This window comes from Papio anubis, chromosome 14 (assembly GCF_008728515.1).
Source record: "Papio anubis isolate 15944 chromosome 14, Panubis1.0, whole genome shotgun sequence".
Taxonomy (NCBI): Eukaryota; Metazoa; Chordata; class Mammalia; order Primates; family Cercopithecidae; genus Papio; species Papio anubis.
Window position 1 is genome coordinate 39,045,609 of NC_044989.1, and position 16,027 is coordinate 39,061,635.

At 39.3% G+C, this 16,027-nt stretch overlaps 1 protein-coding gene across 15 annotated transcripts in view; it reads left to right on the forward strand.

Moving 5' to 3' along the window:
- Positions 1-531: 531 nt before the first annotated feature.
- Positions 532-16,027, forward strand: part of ARHGEF33 (Rho guanine nucleotide exchange factor 33) — a 134,006-nt gene continuing 118,510 nt past the window's right edge. For all 15 annotated transcript variants that reach the window (XR_002516614.2, XM_009184033.3, XM_009184034.3 and 12 more), the window contains exons 1-2: positions 532-1,785; positions 7,883-7,955. The gene's annotated coding sequence lies outside the window, so the exon portion shown is untranslated. The remainder of the gene's footprint in view (positions 1,786-7,882; positions 7,956-16,027) is intronic.

Below are 16,027 nucleotides of genomic sequence, written 5' to 3' on the forward strand. Positions count from 1 at the left end.
AATTACCTTGTCTAAGGTATTTTCTCACAGCAGTTCAAATGGACTAAGACATTTATAATAGCCCCAACTGGAAACAATCCAAATGTCCATCAACTAATGAATGTATAAACAAAATGTCCACATAATGGAATATTATTCAACCATAAAAAATGAAGTACTGATACTACAACATGGATGAACTTCAAAAACATTGTACTGGCCAGACAGAGTGGCTCATCCTGTAATCCCAGCACTTTGGGATGCCAAGGTGTGTGGTGTGTGGATCGCTTGAGTCCAGTTTGAGACCAGCCTGGGCAACATGGCAAAATCCCATCTCTACAAAAAATACAAAAATTAGCCAGGTGTGGTGGCACATGCCTATAGTCCCAGCTACTTGGGAGGACGGCTTAAGCCCAGGAGGCAGAGGTTGCAGTGAACCAAGATCGTGCCACTGCACTCTAGGCTGCATGACAGAGCCAAACCTCATCTCAAAAACAACAAACAAACAAACAAACAAACATTGTACTAAGTAAAAGGAGCCAGTCACAAAAGGCCACATATTGTATGATTCCATTTATGTGAAATGCTCTGAATAGGCAAATCCTCAGAGACAGAAAATAGATTAGTGGTTGCCAGGGGAGGAAGGAATTGGGAGGCATGAGGTTTCTAGAATTAGACAGTGGTGATGGTTGCACAGTCTTGAAAATATACTAAAAACCACTGAATTGTTCACTTTACAGGGACAAATTTTATGTATGATATGTAAATTATGTCTCAATTTCTGAAAAAGTAGATCTGTGTGTTTTCATATATTCTATGTCCAGAAAATCTCTTTACTTTTTACATAAAATAATTTAAACATTTCCAGAGCAGTATATGTCAACTACATTTTAAAAATTACAATAAAGACCTGAATGTTTTTTGCTGAAACTCTATATTCTAAAACTGACAAAAATAGTGTATCCAATAGATAACTTCTTTGTCATATTTCTCTATTCAAAATCTTCTGAATATTTGTATTTTGCAATATATCATTGCCAAAAAATGTATATTTTTATTTTTTGCTGTACTGGCACAAATTTGGGTTGCAATGTCTTCTAAAATGTTAAAATAAAAATGGCATTTTTGTTAGTTTCTCATAATAATAGCTTTATGGTTAATTTCAAAACACCCTATTTGTAAGTTTTCAAAGATAGATTTTAAGAATTGGACATTTTTGCATATGTTGCTTAACATTAGCTGGCATGGCTTTAGAATTAAATATTATTATTATATGGAAATTTATGAAGAGATAAATACTGGACAAGTTAAGATAAGGTGAGAAGATGTTTTCAGGGACCAGGACATATAATTTAAATTCAAAAACTTCTGGAAAATATAGAAAAGTATCTGTTTTGCTGCAAACTAAATTTTCCCTAATTTTTTTCAATTTACTTAAGGCAGCAAGATATACATTTTACTCTTAAAATATTTAACTTGTATTGCTATATTAATAACTTTTCAATGTACAACTTTTCAATTTTCTAATACACCAAAGATATTCCTCCTAAATGGGTTTCTTCCTTTTACTCATTGAAACTAAATGCAGTTCAGTTATTTGATTAGTTGATGCTAGAATTTGACCTGGAGCTTATATAATTAGAAGAGACACTAGTTTTCATCATTTAAAAGCCTGGTTAGCATACTACGGTCTCGTTTCAGGGGAAGTCAAACCTCTCTACTGCTTCTTTTTATAACCTTTAAGTTAATTCAGAACCCAGATAAGCCTTGATCTGAGGATGATATAACCACCGCAAGCAACATGGGGTAAGTATGCGCTTTTATATGCTTTAAGGGGCACTGAAAGGGGAAACAATTTTATAAGAGATGAAAACCCATCAATCCTTACCATATGGTGTATTAATTTAAATTCGATATATGCTAACATTTATTTAAGGTAGCCATTCAAAGAAATAACTTTTATTTAAAAGTTATAACAATTTGTAAAACCTTCATTTATTTCCTTAATTTTTATATTCTGTCTTAACTGAGCTTTGCAGGTTATCAATAAACTGGAGACTGAAGTTGTTCTGCATATTAATAAATATAGTTGAAGCTGAGTTAAATTTTGAGAGCAGTCTTAAAGAAAGGATGCTAGGCAGCATAAATCTGACATGGACATGCCTCTTTGGGATTAAGAATAATTAAAGAATGAAAAAGATTAGGGATAGAGGGAGATTGGTTTATTCCTTTCTAACACAGAAAAGGAATAGAGGAATCTTCAGCATTCACTCCTCCATGTACAGAACAAAAAACACATCCTGATTGGAAATGTGTACTGATTAATTACATGGGGGCTTTATTGGTGAAACATAATTCTAAGCACTTCATGGGGCTTTGGCATGTAATGAGAAGAACTGAGTTTCACTTAAACACTGTCTTTACTTAAGTGAGAATAGCATTCTATTATAATTGGTATTGGAATTATGTGAGTTTTTATATGCTGAAATAGTATTCTGAATATGTAGAAATCTCTCTTTATATCACCCTTTTATATTTTTAATAGCCCCTTTTAATACAAAATCATATTGCTGTAAACGGGATAGCTATTTCATTGAAGGCTACTTCTGAAGGATTCAACATAATGATCAGAAATTTATACTAGATAAAAAAGTTTTTGATTAATATTTATTCTAAACATTTTTCACAAACTTAATTAATTAATGTCTATATTTTTCATACCATGGGCTCTGAAAATGCAATCTAAACTCATTTGAAAACTTGGAGGCTTTTGAAAGAAGATGATCATACTATTGTGTTTTTTTTTATTTTCTTCTCTTTTTTTTTTTTTTTTTTTTTTGAGACGGAGTCTCGCTCTGTCACCCAGGCTGGAGTGCAGTGGCCGGATCTCAGCTCACTGCAAGCTCCGCCGCCCGGGTTCACGCCATTCTCCTGCCTCAGCCTCCCGAGTAGCTGGGACTACAGGCGCCTGCCACCTCGCCCGGCTAAGTTTTTGTATTTTTAGTAGAGACGGGGTTTCACTGTGTTAGCCAGGATGGTCTCGATCTCCTGACCTTGTGATCCGCCTGTCTCGGCCTCCCAAAGTGCTGGGATTACAGGCTTGAGCCACCGCGCCCGGCCTATTTTCTTCTCTTTTTTTAGACAAGGTCTCAGTTTGTCACCTGGGCTCAAGCGATCCTCCCACCTCAGCCCCCACAGGTAGCTGAGACCACAGGTGTACACCACCACACCTGGCTAATGTTTGTATTTTTTCTAGAGATGGGGTTTTGTCATGTTGCCCAGGTTGGTCTTGAACTCCTGATCTCAAGCAGTCCTCCCACTTCAGCCTCCCAAAGTGCTGGGATTACAGGCGTGAGCCACCATGCCCGGCTTTATTGTTAACTTTTTCTTAATTCCCTTTATTTACCTTCCCTTTTCTCTGTGTATAAGGGTGTACTTCAATGTAGCAGGCCACTAATAAACTAAGCAGTGTGGATACAGAGATCAACTGATCTTCCTCCTTCCCTTTCTCTCTCCTTTCCTCCCTTCCTCCCTCCCTCTTCCTTCCTTTCTTTTTCTTTAATGACGGCAGTTCTTAACCTTTTTGGTGTCAAGAATTGCTTTTAGAATCTTCAGAAACCAGTCCACCATTTCTGCAAAAAAAAAAAAAAAAAAAAAAAAGGTATAATTACACAAAAGTTTGCATACAATTTCAGGAGATTTACAGGTGACCTGAAACCCTGTTCCTGGGACCACAGGTTAAGATCCTTAGATTTTGAGTTTAGGACTGGAGTATGATTTGTTCAATATTTCTCTTTGGATTTTTATAAATGTAAGAATCTTTAAGTTCATAATTCTTGCGAATCTTCTCAAGGACAGTGTGGAAGATTCCCCACCCCCCACACACGCAATTTACATGAGTGTGAAACATAGTTTAACCAACATGCATCACATTACTGCTGCTGGGCCCCAAGGACTTGACTAATCACTTGTTCCTTTAGAGAGTGCCAGGAATCACCTTGGGAGTCACGGACGGAAAAAAACCCTCATTATGTTATTTGTAAAGCACTTTGAATGCCCCAAATAAGATGAACAAAACAAATCATAAATGCTAATATTATAGGAAGCACTCTTCTGATTGGTATGTTCGTGATTATTTTGTTGTCTGTTTGTGCCTTTATTGACAACAAGACAGGGTAGTAAGTATTAACATCTGTTTGAGTCTTCCTAAAATAATCAGAAAAAGAGAAAGTGGCAGCTAATCGGATTCTCAAATGTATCCATTTGAAGAAATCTCTAGAATTTATTTCCTGAGAATGAGGGAGTAACTGTTGTGGATTTGTCTTTGGGGCCTACTTATCTCAAATGATTTGAGGATATAATTCCTTTATATGGGGCAATGCCAGCCCTTTCCACCTTTCCCCAGGCTATGTTGGCATGGTTTTAGCAAGCAATAAAGAAGCAAATACTGGAAAATTCTTACGCTCTCTAAAAAATCTCCTCCTCATAAATTTTCACTGGATTTCTTATGGAGTGTGTGAGTAGGTGGGGTGGGTAGAGATGATGCCTAACGGTGGTGAATAGATAACTGGGGAAAAACCTAACTGACATCTGCTAAGTACCGTAACACCTGGGCAAAGGATGAACAATGGGAAAGAAAGGATGGCTGTATTTCTTTTTTGAGATATTTTTTAATGTGCTTTCCCCATCTCGTAGCAGGGTTAGTCAGTGCACCCCCAACTGACATATGGGAAAAACAAAAGTTAAGGTTCTGCTAAAATTGTAGAACCAACAAGTTCATTATTATAGCATATTTAGCCTCCTTTTAGTCTTCTGGTTCAAATAAGTTTAGATTAATTTTAAAAATTATCTTATGGACATATTTCCTCCTTCTGAATCTGAGAGTGACTATCCAACTCTTTTTCTTGGGTGAAGCATACGTTTGGCTCATGGAGCAACCTTTGAAATGTTACTTCTATCTGTGCCCTCCTTTCCTTTCTAAGAGTCACTTCCCTAATTCAGGTCATCATCATCTTTTACTTGGGTTATTAAAGGTGCCTGCTCACTGGCCTCTCTGCAGCTGCTCTTTCCTCTACCATGCCACAAAGTCATCTTCTTACCAGAGATATGTGATCTTGTTATACCACTGCTTAAACATTTTCAATGACTTATTCTCTCCACTGCAGAGCAAGCTCCAAAGAAGAGATTTAAGGCCCTCTATCTGCCCCCAATCTACCTGTCTAACCTCACCTTTTACTCTACCTGCCTTGCTCCCTAGGGTTCCTAAGTCCACCTAGGCCTTGTGCTTTGTTCCTCTGGTAATCCTTTTTTTTTTTTTTTTGAGACAGGGTCTCACCCTGTTGCCAGGCTGGAGTGCAGTGTCATAGTCTCGGCTCACTGCAACCTCTGCCTCCTGGGTTCAAGCAATTCTCCTGCCTCAGCCTCCTGAGAGCGGGGACCCACCACTATGTTTTTGTATTTTTAGTAGAGACAGAGTTTCAGCATGTTGGCAAGGCTGGCCTCGAACTCCTGAGCTCAAGCGATCCACCTGCCTCAGCCTCCTAAAATGCTGGAATTACAGGTGTGAGCTACTGTGCCTGGCCCCTCTGGTGATCCCCTTTTGACCATTTCTACATATCGTGCAAAGCCTGGCTCAAATCCTATCTTCTTAATGAAGCTTTCTCTAATCCCCACAAGGGAATACATCTTTTCTCTGAAAATTTTAGGCATTTTACACTTTTCTTTTTCATTTGTCACAATCCATGACATGTTACAGTTATTTGTGTGTCTCGTCTTCCCTACTAGACTGGAAGCAGAAACAATGACATCCTTGCATTTCTCCCAACACCTGGTACAATGCCTTTTATATGGTATATGCTTATTAAATACTTGTTGAATGCATGTGAACTCTGTTTAAACCCCTAAAAACTTAATTTTAGGCAAACTTTCTTCTTTTTTTCCCGATCGAGTTGCCTCGTTTTCCAGGTTTCTATCTGAGGAGCTCAAATGAGTGAGTAGTATCTAAAATGTAGGCAATTCAAGGGAGACAGGGCACAAACAAGGGCTGGAGTGAAGACTTCTGAAGTCTGAAGACTGAAGACTTTGTTGTTAATTAGCAGAAAGCACATGTAGGCTCCAAGGAAATATAAGAAAACTTTCCAGAATTAAAAATCGTTCTTGCCAGGCTGACTCATATCTGTGATCCCAACACTTTAGGAGGCCGAGACACTGGGATCACTTGAGCCCAGGAATTCAAGACCAGCCTGGGCAACATGGCAAAACCCCATCTCTACCAAAAACAAAAAACAAAAACAAAAAATTAGCCAGGCATGTTGGCATGCACCTGTAGTTCCAGCTACTCAGAGGCTGAGGCAGGAGGATTGCTTGAGCCCGGGAGGTTGAGGCTGCAGTGAGCCACGATCACACCACTGCACTCCAGCCTGGGCTTCAGAGGGAAAACCTGCCTTTTATTTAAAAAAAAAAATTTTTGCTTTTGGGCTCTGGATAGCTTCCTAGAAGACCAGCATATCAGTAAGGATTGGGTTAATCTGTATATGCCGGGGTTAGGGGGCTGGGGGGAAGAATAGGGGCTTAAACAAGCTAGAAGTGTATTTCTCTCTTACATTAAAAACAAACAAACATACAAACAAACAACCCCACAAAGGTAGGCAGTCCAGTGTTGTTAGATGAGTTCCTTGGTGTGAGGCACCCAGGTTCCTCTCATCTTGCTCTTCTGCCATCCTTAGTATATCAACTCTTGGTCCAAGAAGGTTGCTAGGTCTCCACCTATCTCACTGGTGTTCAGCCAGCAAGAATGAAGAATGGGGAAAAAAGGTGTGTTCTCCCTTTTAGGAAACTTCCCAGTGGTCACTCAGTGTTTCTCCTTGTATTGCATGGGTAGAAATCTAGACTCATGGTTACACTAGCTGTGAGGAAGAGGGGGAATACAGTGTTTCAACTGGGTTTCCAAAAAAAAAAAGAGAGAAGAGAGAACGAATCCTGGATGGCAACTAGCAGTGTCTGTCAGAGCCAGTATCCGGCCTTACATGGCCTCTTATATTCCTTTAGACAAAGTACAGCATTATGTACAAAAGTAATCTTTTAAGAAAAAAAAATCTGTTAAGTTAAAGGAAAAAAAGAGCAAGCCAAGCTGGGAATAAACAGATTCACCCAGGATAAAGGCCTCTTGATAAAATGACAAAAGGTGACCAAGTAAGGCTTTGCCCCTCCCCGCACTCCACATCCCAGTCTCCCTCCCTCTGGGCTTCAGGTCCCTGACTCTTCACATCCACGCTGTGAGGCGAGTATTACTATTACTAAGCCAATCATACAGGTCAGGAAACCGAAGTCCAGGAAGATTCGGTGAATTGGCCAAACTGCCTGTACTGCAGCACAAATTATATAAATCACAGAATGTTTTCTAAATAGATTTGTTCTTAATTTTGAGTATAGATCACTTCGATTGGCCCCTAAAGAAAAACCTATTACAAACACATTTCACTTGTCACTTGAAGTAGGTGATTTAATGTGGAATATTAGAAAAGACTCTAGATTTGTGGCTTTCAATATTTTAAGGTCGCATCAACTGCTTTGAACTCTTCTGATTCAGCAATGCCCCCAAGCCATGTTGGAGTTCTCTAGCTATGTTTTTAAATACATAGAAATTTATTTTTAATAGTCCCCCAAACATATGAATACTGAGGTGATTGTACTTACTCAATACCAAGTGACTTAAAAATTAAAAGACTAAAAGAAACGAAGACTTTTACTTTTTTACTGTATATGTTTTTTACCTATTAGAAATTTATAACAACAGTGAATTGCATATATAATGAGAACTTTTAATTACAAATTATAGGAAAAAAAATGATGGGATAAAATGCAAGGCAGCTATCATTATTAATGGCATTTTGTTTTTTTACAGAACTTCTAGAGAAAACAAGAAGAAGACTTCAAAAAACATGCTGTGATGTCTCCCAGTGGAGACAGGGCACGAGGTGAGTGAAAATTGTAAAGAACTGTTTTCTAATAAGAACACAGGCAAACTGAGAGCTTAGCTTAAACCAGTGATCATTCTTGAAGCAGAAGTATTATAAATTTCTTTGTAGAATTTTATAACACTTCTTGGTTTGATAACCATCAAATAAACAAATTGTGAGATTACTTAATTAGCTAGCAGTAAGGGCAAATAGCCACCTTCTAAACCAGCTGTGTTTCATCAGACTTGATTGCATATATGAATGCTTATAGCATTGAGACAAGAATGAACTATGTTTTTGTTTGTTTGTTTGTTTGTTTTGTTTTGTTTATACAGAGTCTTGCTCTGTCGCCCAGGAGTGCAGTGGTGTGATCTCAGCTCACTGCAACCTCTGCCTTCCAGGTTTAAGCAATCCTCCTGCCTCAGCCTCCCGAGTAGCTGGGATTACAGGCTCACGCCACCATGCCCAGCTAATTTTTGAAATTTTATAGAGACAGGGTTTCACCGTGTTGGCCGGGCTGGTCTTGAACTCCTGACCTCAAGTGATCCGCCTGCCTTGGCCTCCGAAAGTGCTGGGATTACAGGTGTGAGCCACTGCGCTCAGTCATACTATGTTTTAATTAAGTTCTATTTTGGATGTCTTTGATGATTGCGAAAAACAGATGACATTTACTTTCCATTGTAGTGATGTATTCTGAGTTCCTACTTCATGCCGGGCTTTGTCACTTAATAACCATGTGGGCTAGGTAACTATTATGCCCACTTGACAGTTGAGGGAGCATAGGCTTAGGTAGATTAACTTTCCCAAGTCATAAAACGAAGTAAGTAGCAGAGCTGGGATTGGAAGCTAGATGTCTGACACACTTAAGAAAAAAGTCTCATAATTTAAAACATTATTTTAAATTTCAAAACCCAAAAGTGCTCATTGTAAAATAAAATACAAACGTGATCATGACAGAAGAGTTTAAGTAAGATTTAAAAGCCCGTCCTACCCCTAACCCCATTCCTCTTTCCAAGCATAACCACTGTTAGTAGTTTGGTATAAATCCTTCCATATCTTTCTTTTTGCCTAGTGTAATTTTCTTTTTTTGAGACTGAGTCTCGCTCTGTCACCCAGGCTGGAGTGCAGTGGCACAATCTTGGCTCACTGCAACCTCCATCTCCCGGATTCAAGTGATTCTTCTGCCTCAGCCTCCCGAGTAGCTGGGACTACAGGCACACACCACCACACCCTGCTAATTTTTGTATTTTCAGTAGAGATGGGGTTTCATCATATTGGTCAGGCTGGTCTCAAACTCCTGACCTAGTGGTCCATCCGCCTCAGCATCCCAAAGTGCTGGGATTACAGGCTTGAGCCACCACACCTGGCTCAACCCAGTGTACTTTTCATCGTACAGTTGGCAAGAGAAAGATATGGAAGGATTTTCACAGTATCACACTTGAATGTATGAAAGATATTCACACTTTTCACAGAATCACACTTTCTATCTACTTAAATCAAAAAACAGAGGAGGCTGAATTTACTATATATCTTTACTAGAATAAGCATCTACCTCTACACAATAACTGAAATGCTCATTCAGCTAACATTAGGCATCTATCTGCAGAGACACAAAGAACTCTAGAACTCACTCTCTGTTTCCCAGGGACTCACAATCTAGTGCGGTGGTTCTAAGTTTATTTTTGAGAGAGTAATTATAGACTCCTTTGAGAGACTGCTGTGAGCTCTGAACTCTTTCCCAAGAAGAAAATGAACCTGTACAATTTTGCCTATAATTTAGAGGATTCGTGAAAACCTTGAGAGTATGGACCCCTGATCTTGTAGAAGTGAGACTTTTAAATGTATAGTTTGATAGAAATACTATAATGGAAATGTAGACAAGATGCTATACCACAGCACAGAAAAACAGGGCTTAACTCTCCTGGGACATATCAAGAAAGACAGGGAAGAATGACATTTGCACAAAATTTTGAAGGACATTAGGAGTTTGACAACTAGCCTGGTGCAGGGGAAGGGTGTCCGCAGAGGGAACAGCCCCAGAAGCTAGAATCGATGGGGAACCATGACTGTCTTTGTGATAGGAGCCCGGTGTGTATGGGAGCGACTAAAGGTGAGTCTGCAGAGCTGGGCAGAAGCCAGAACTCAAAGGGGTTTGTCCGCTGGTTTAGGACATTTGAACTTCAGGAGTCACGGAATGATTTTGATCAAGACTTTCATCGGTAGGCAGAAAGTCTATATTAGTGCATGGCTGAATATATCATCATGGGAATAATAATTTGGATGACGGAATAAGGTATAAAAAGTAGATAAGACTATTTGATTCTGATTTTGGAGGGGATCATTGACTAAATGATATATTATTGAAAATATATATATTGCTAAAATAAAATGGAATTGATTGCAAAGTCATTGCTTTTACAAAGGAAGTTGGGAGAATAAAGTTCTGAAACTGTATGAGATAAAAGGGGTATATGTCAAACACAAAATTTGGGCAGCACATTGACTCCTTGGCTGCAGTAAGTCCCATGCACAGATTAGCTAGTGTCAGTCACTCAAGGTGGATCGCTCGCTCCTGATTTAGCCATTGTCATGCCCTCTGCTGTCTTCCAGGCGCTCCAGATGGGCCATGTGACTTCCCATTGACCCTTCCACCTACAATGAGCAGGAAAGAAAAAAAGGGTCCAGTGGGTCAGGCTTTTAACATCTCTACATTAAGCATGTATTGCTTTTATAATTGAGATTTGAAAGCAATGTAGTATAAAGCAAGGCTTGCAGACAACATCATAGCTGATTCATTTCTATTTGGCTGTACTTAACCTGATATACTTAAAAAAAAAGGAAAATATTAGTTTTATGCTCTACTTCTTGGCAGTGGCTTCATAAAGTCTCAAGGATATTTCACTGGATAAATACTTATTATTTATTATTCAGTTAAATTTTTTACTTATCAGATACTGTAAAGACTTGGAAAAGTAAACTGTACATGTATTGCATATGCTATTTTACGTGTATAATGTATCTTATAAAAAATTTTTTAAATACAAAGAATCATTTGGTCTTTGCCAAAGGGTAGTGCTCTGAAAGGTTTCTCAGACGTGTTTAAATAGTGAGCTTTGTTAAGCCAAAATTTACAATTTAGGTGAAATAACATTGATTTTTCCAGTTTGCCTTTTCTAACTCATTAATTTTTTTAAAAAAAGAATGGTCTTCTTGCTGTTAATATGAATAAATAAAGTTCTGTGGGGTTTTTTTAGGGAAAGAAATAATTGATTATAAACATCTCCTGAAATTAAATTCAACTCAAACTTGTGTTGAGTGCCCACTGCAAATAGTTCCCATGTCAGAGGAATGTGAACAAATGATTTAAATGTAGTTATCTTTTTTTTTTTTTTTTTTGAGACGGAGTCTTGCTCTGTCGCCCAGGCTGGAGTGCAGTGGCCAGATCTCAGCTCACTGCAAGCTCCGCCTCCCGGGTTTACGCCATTCTCCTGCCTCAGCCTCCCGAGTAGCTGGGACTACAGGCGCCCGCCACCGCGCCCGGCTAGTTTTTTGTATTTTTAGTAGAGACGGGGTTTCACCATGTTAGCCAGGATGGTCTCGATCTCCTGACCTTGTGATCCACCCGTCTCGGCCTCCCAAAGTGCTGGGATTACAGGCTTGAGCCACCGCGCCCGGCCTAAATGTAGTTATCTTTAAAAGTCCAGCTAATTTTGCACTCCCCTCCATAAAATATCTGAACATTAAAAATATTTGATAATTTTTTAATTGCTGAAAATTAAGTAAAATTGTTAGTATAAAAAGTAAAATTGCTAATATAAAGAGTAAAATTGCTACTATAAGGAGATATGCCATGTTTATTCTGAGGCTTCAAGTCCAGCACTCTAGGATCATAGGATATTATGCTCAGAGAAGTAAGCCAGCACCAAACAGCAAATACTACATGAGCTCACTTATATGTGGAATCTAAATAGTCAAACTCATGGAAGTCAAGAGTAGAATGATGGTTTCCAGAGGCTGGGGGTGGATGGGTGAGGGGGTGGAATGGAGACATGTTGGTCAAAGGGTACACTTTTCAGTAAGACAGGAGGAATACATTTTTGAGATCTATTGCATAACAGGCTGACTTTAGTTAATATATCGTATATTTCAAAATTACTAAGGGAATAAATTTGAAATGTTCTTACCACAACAATGACAAATATATGAGGTGACAGGTAGGCTAATTAGCTTGATTTACTTATTCTATGTTGAATACACATATCATAACATTGCACTATACTTTCTAAATATATACAATTATAATTTGTGGATTTAAAAAAAAGAAATTAAAAAAAGAATCATTACCTGCCAGATACAATGGATATGAATATGAAATGGTCAGCTGGGCATGGTGGGTCATGACTGTAATCCTAGCACTTTGGAAGGCTGATGGGGGAGGACTGCTTGAGGCCAAGGAGTTCAAGACCAGCCTGGGCAAGAAAGCGAGCCCTCGCCTCTACAAAAAATAATTTAAAATTAGTCTGGTGTGGTGGCGTGCACCTGTAGTCCCGGCTACTTGGGAGGCTGAGGTAGGAAGGTTGCTTGAGCCCTGGAGATCGAGGCTGCAGTGAGCTAGGATTATACCACTGCATTAGCTCCAGCTTGGGCAACAGAACAAGACCCCTCTCGAAAAATAAATAAGTAAATACGTAGAGACTATTGCCTATAATTCCTGGTAGGAAGAAATACTAATAATGCAGTCTGAGAATGTAGTAGAAGACGGATTGACTAATTATGACTTAGAGGATAGGGGCAAGCTTCATAGAGAAAGAGGCGCTTGAATTGAGCCCTGAAGGATGAGAAGTATTTCATTAGAAAAAGAAAGATATTTGAGGGATAGAAGATGGGAGGAACAAAGGCACAGAGGCATAAAAGTGTTTGGTGAAAGGCATGAACTGTGATAATCTACACATGTATATCACATATACTAATTACTAGAAAGTTTTATTTGAATTACTCTGAAATAGAGGAACAAACCAAGTAAGTTCAGCTAGTCCAGTCACTAGCTGTTACAAGCAGCAAAATTGTATCAACCAATGTCTAACTGGCTACAGGGACACACCAGGAGCTCCACCCAGACAACCTCTCCAGATTCTGATTAGAGGAGCAGTCCCACAGGATATGGGGAGGTAGTGATTTGCAGAGCCGACGAGGTGGAGTTAGTAAGATGGGGTTTCTGAGATTTGAGATTAAGGTCCCACAGACAGAGCTGAATTAAGATACCTGAGGCAGAGTAAAAGTCTGACACTTGCTTAAACGGATTTTCTTTCAATATCTCACACTTGAATGAAGAGAGGGTGATCTCTTCCTGGAGGAATGGTGGAAGAGGAGGCTCCTGAGAGCAGTAGTCAGCTCAGCTTCCTGTCCAGGATCAGTAAAGTTCAGCTCTGACCTCACACTGGCTACACCACTCAGCAAAATGAAAATCCGGCAAGAAAACCAGACTGTCTTCTTTGAAGGCTAAAGGCTTTTTGGTGACCATGTGTTGCTATTCAAACCTGCATTTAGGATACCCTACTCTCACCCCAAACACACACACACACACACACACACACACACGCACACCTGCCCTCAAGGGGCTTATCGAAGCATTTCTTTCTTTTTATTTATTTATTTTTCTTACTTTTTCATGATCAGTAAAACTGCCAGAAGGAAGCATACCATTCAATCACGCAAGAGACTTTCCTGAAGAGATATCCTGATAAATCTAGTTTTCTCCCTCTCACATTTCCGGGGATGTTTTAGCACCTCTGATAAATTGGTGCCAGGGCAGCTCCTTCATCCCACTCTAACCCCAACTTTAGGCCCAGAGTTGCCAAGCAGCTGGTTGCTGGTGAGCTCCCTTCCTACCCACTGCTGGGCTGAGGCTGCGCTGTGGATGGGAGCACTCCATTCTGACAGCTGCAGCAGTAACCAACTCCCGGGTGGGGCTCACTTCTGAGCTCGGTGCTTCAGACCTTGGAAGCTAACACATCTCTATCCTGGAAGACCTTTACATCTGGACTCCTCAGGAGACTTCTGCATTTGCTTGTTCTCTTATCTCTACTGATCTCAGGCTAGAGCTGAACTTCCAGCTTTGTACTAGGACCAAACTGCAAAGCATAGCAATAATCACCACTAGAGACTTACGGTCATTCCAGAGACTGAGCTAGCAGACTCAGAGAGGATAAGTAATTTTCCCAAGGTCAACCAGCTATTTAAACCATGGACTTGGGATTTTAATTCACATCTTCCAGACTTCAGACTCAAATTCTCCATTTCTACTCCCTATTAACAAACAACTAGCATGGCTCTCGGTGTTGCTCTCAACTGGCTGAAGTATTAGCTGAGAACAGATTAAAGTGTGTTTTTAAAAATCTCTCAGGATTCAAAGGAATAGAGTCATAATGTTGATGACAGGCAGTGAAGTTGATATATTTGGGCAAGGCATCTGACCTGACGGCCATTTTACACCACTTACTTCTGAGGTCTGCCTCACTGAGATGAAAGACGTGTTATCCGATTCCATAATCATCATATGTATATAAGAAATTGGGACTCTGTAGTGAATCATTTTATTTTTTCTGTCAAAACAGGAGCTTATGACGTAGCCAAGTCACTTTTCCTCTCTGGACCTCATTTTCCGTATTTGTAAAGTGACAGGGCTTGGCTGGCTGATCTCTGTATAATCTTTCCGTTTGATTTTCTTTACCACTCTACACTGATTCCTTAGCCCATATTGCAAGTAGTTGTGGTGGGTGCAGTTTTGTTTCGTTTGATCCTTCCGAACTGTGAGATTGGTTTATTCATTTATTCAGCACCTATTTATTCAAGGCCTATTCTGTGCTAGACACTGGTTTAGGTCTTGGGGAATACACAGTGAACAAAAATGTCCAAGCCCTCATGCGGTGGCGCTGATAAGCCAAGATGGTTAATGAGCAAAGAAATATATAACATTATCATTTGATTGGTAAATGTTGTGGAGAAAAATAAAGCAGTGAAAGGGAGATAGGGCACAGAGGCCAGGACTCCTCTCTTATATGTATGGGTCAAAGAAGGCCTTTCTAATAAAGTGACATTTAAGCAGAGACCTTAGATCTTTTTTATCCTTGATGTCGGGTAGGAGGATATTGTCAATTTGAGAAGGCTCTGAAGTTGCCAAGAGATAGGAAAGAAATAGGCCTTAGTGGAGATAAATCATAGCTTGAGGTTCAACCTAGCTCTTGCTCCTCACACTCCTTATAGCCCAGGATTTCCACAAATGAGCTTCTCTGGGCTTCTATGATTCCAAACAGTCTTTTAAACATTTTAATGACTTCTCAAATGTATTGCATCTACTTATTTATTTAATTTTTACCAATGGACAATTAACAGTACATTAAAACTAAACTATCATAACTGAATTTACAGGATTTTAAGAAGCAGGGATCTGTTTTGCATGTGAATTTTACATCCAGATTTATACCACACGCTAAAGGAAGTACCTAAGCTAAAAAATGTATAGGAAAGAGTTAAAGATGCAAGGACTAGGCTGGAAATACTATTTTCAAGGGATGGATTTTTTTTTTTTTTTTTAGATTTATTCTGCATCTACTGGCTTATTCAAAGCCCATCACATAATTTGTTTTGGAGACAGGAGCATCCAGGAACAGATGAATGGCAGACACTAGGGGCCAAAGGCAAGCCCTCCAGGTGTTAAGAGGAAAGAAGTGGACAAACACCAGGCAGTGAGGATTCTAAGGTGCATTCCCAAGTGGGTGAAGGAAGAAAAGGATTGAGTTTGCTTCTAAATTTAAAACACTAGAATCTAATATATATAACAAGGGCTAAGCTATTGCAGATCATCCTATTTTATGACCCTGCAACTCTGCTAATGTCCTTTAGGGCCTAGATAGAACACTAAATCCCTTTGTTCTATTCTCCCAGTCTGGATTTTCTTCTACCAATTATTTCTCCCTTAATCTCTACATCCATGATTTTTAGATGCGAGAACACCTTATCAATTAATTATCAATAATTCATTAGTTGAGGGGGATTATTTGCTAGATAGTTACCACTGCCAGTGTTTAGGA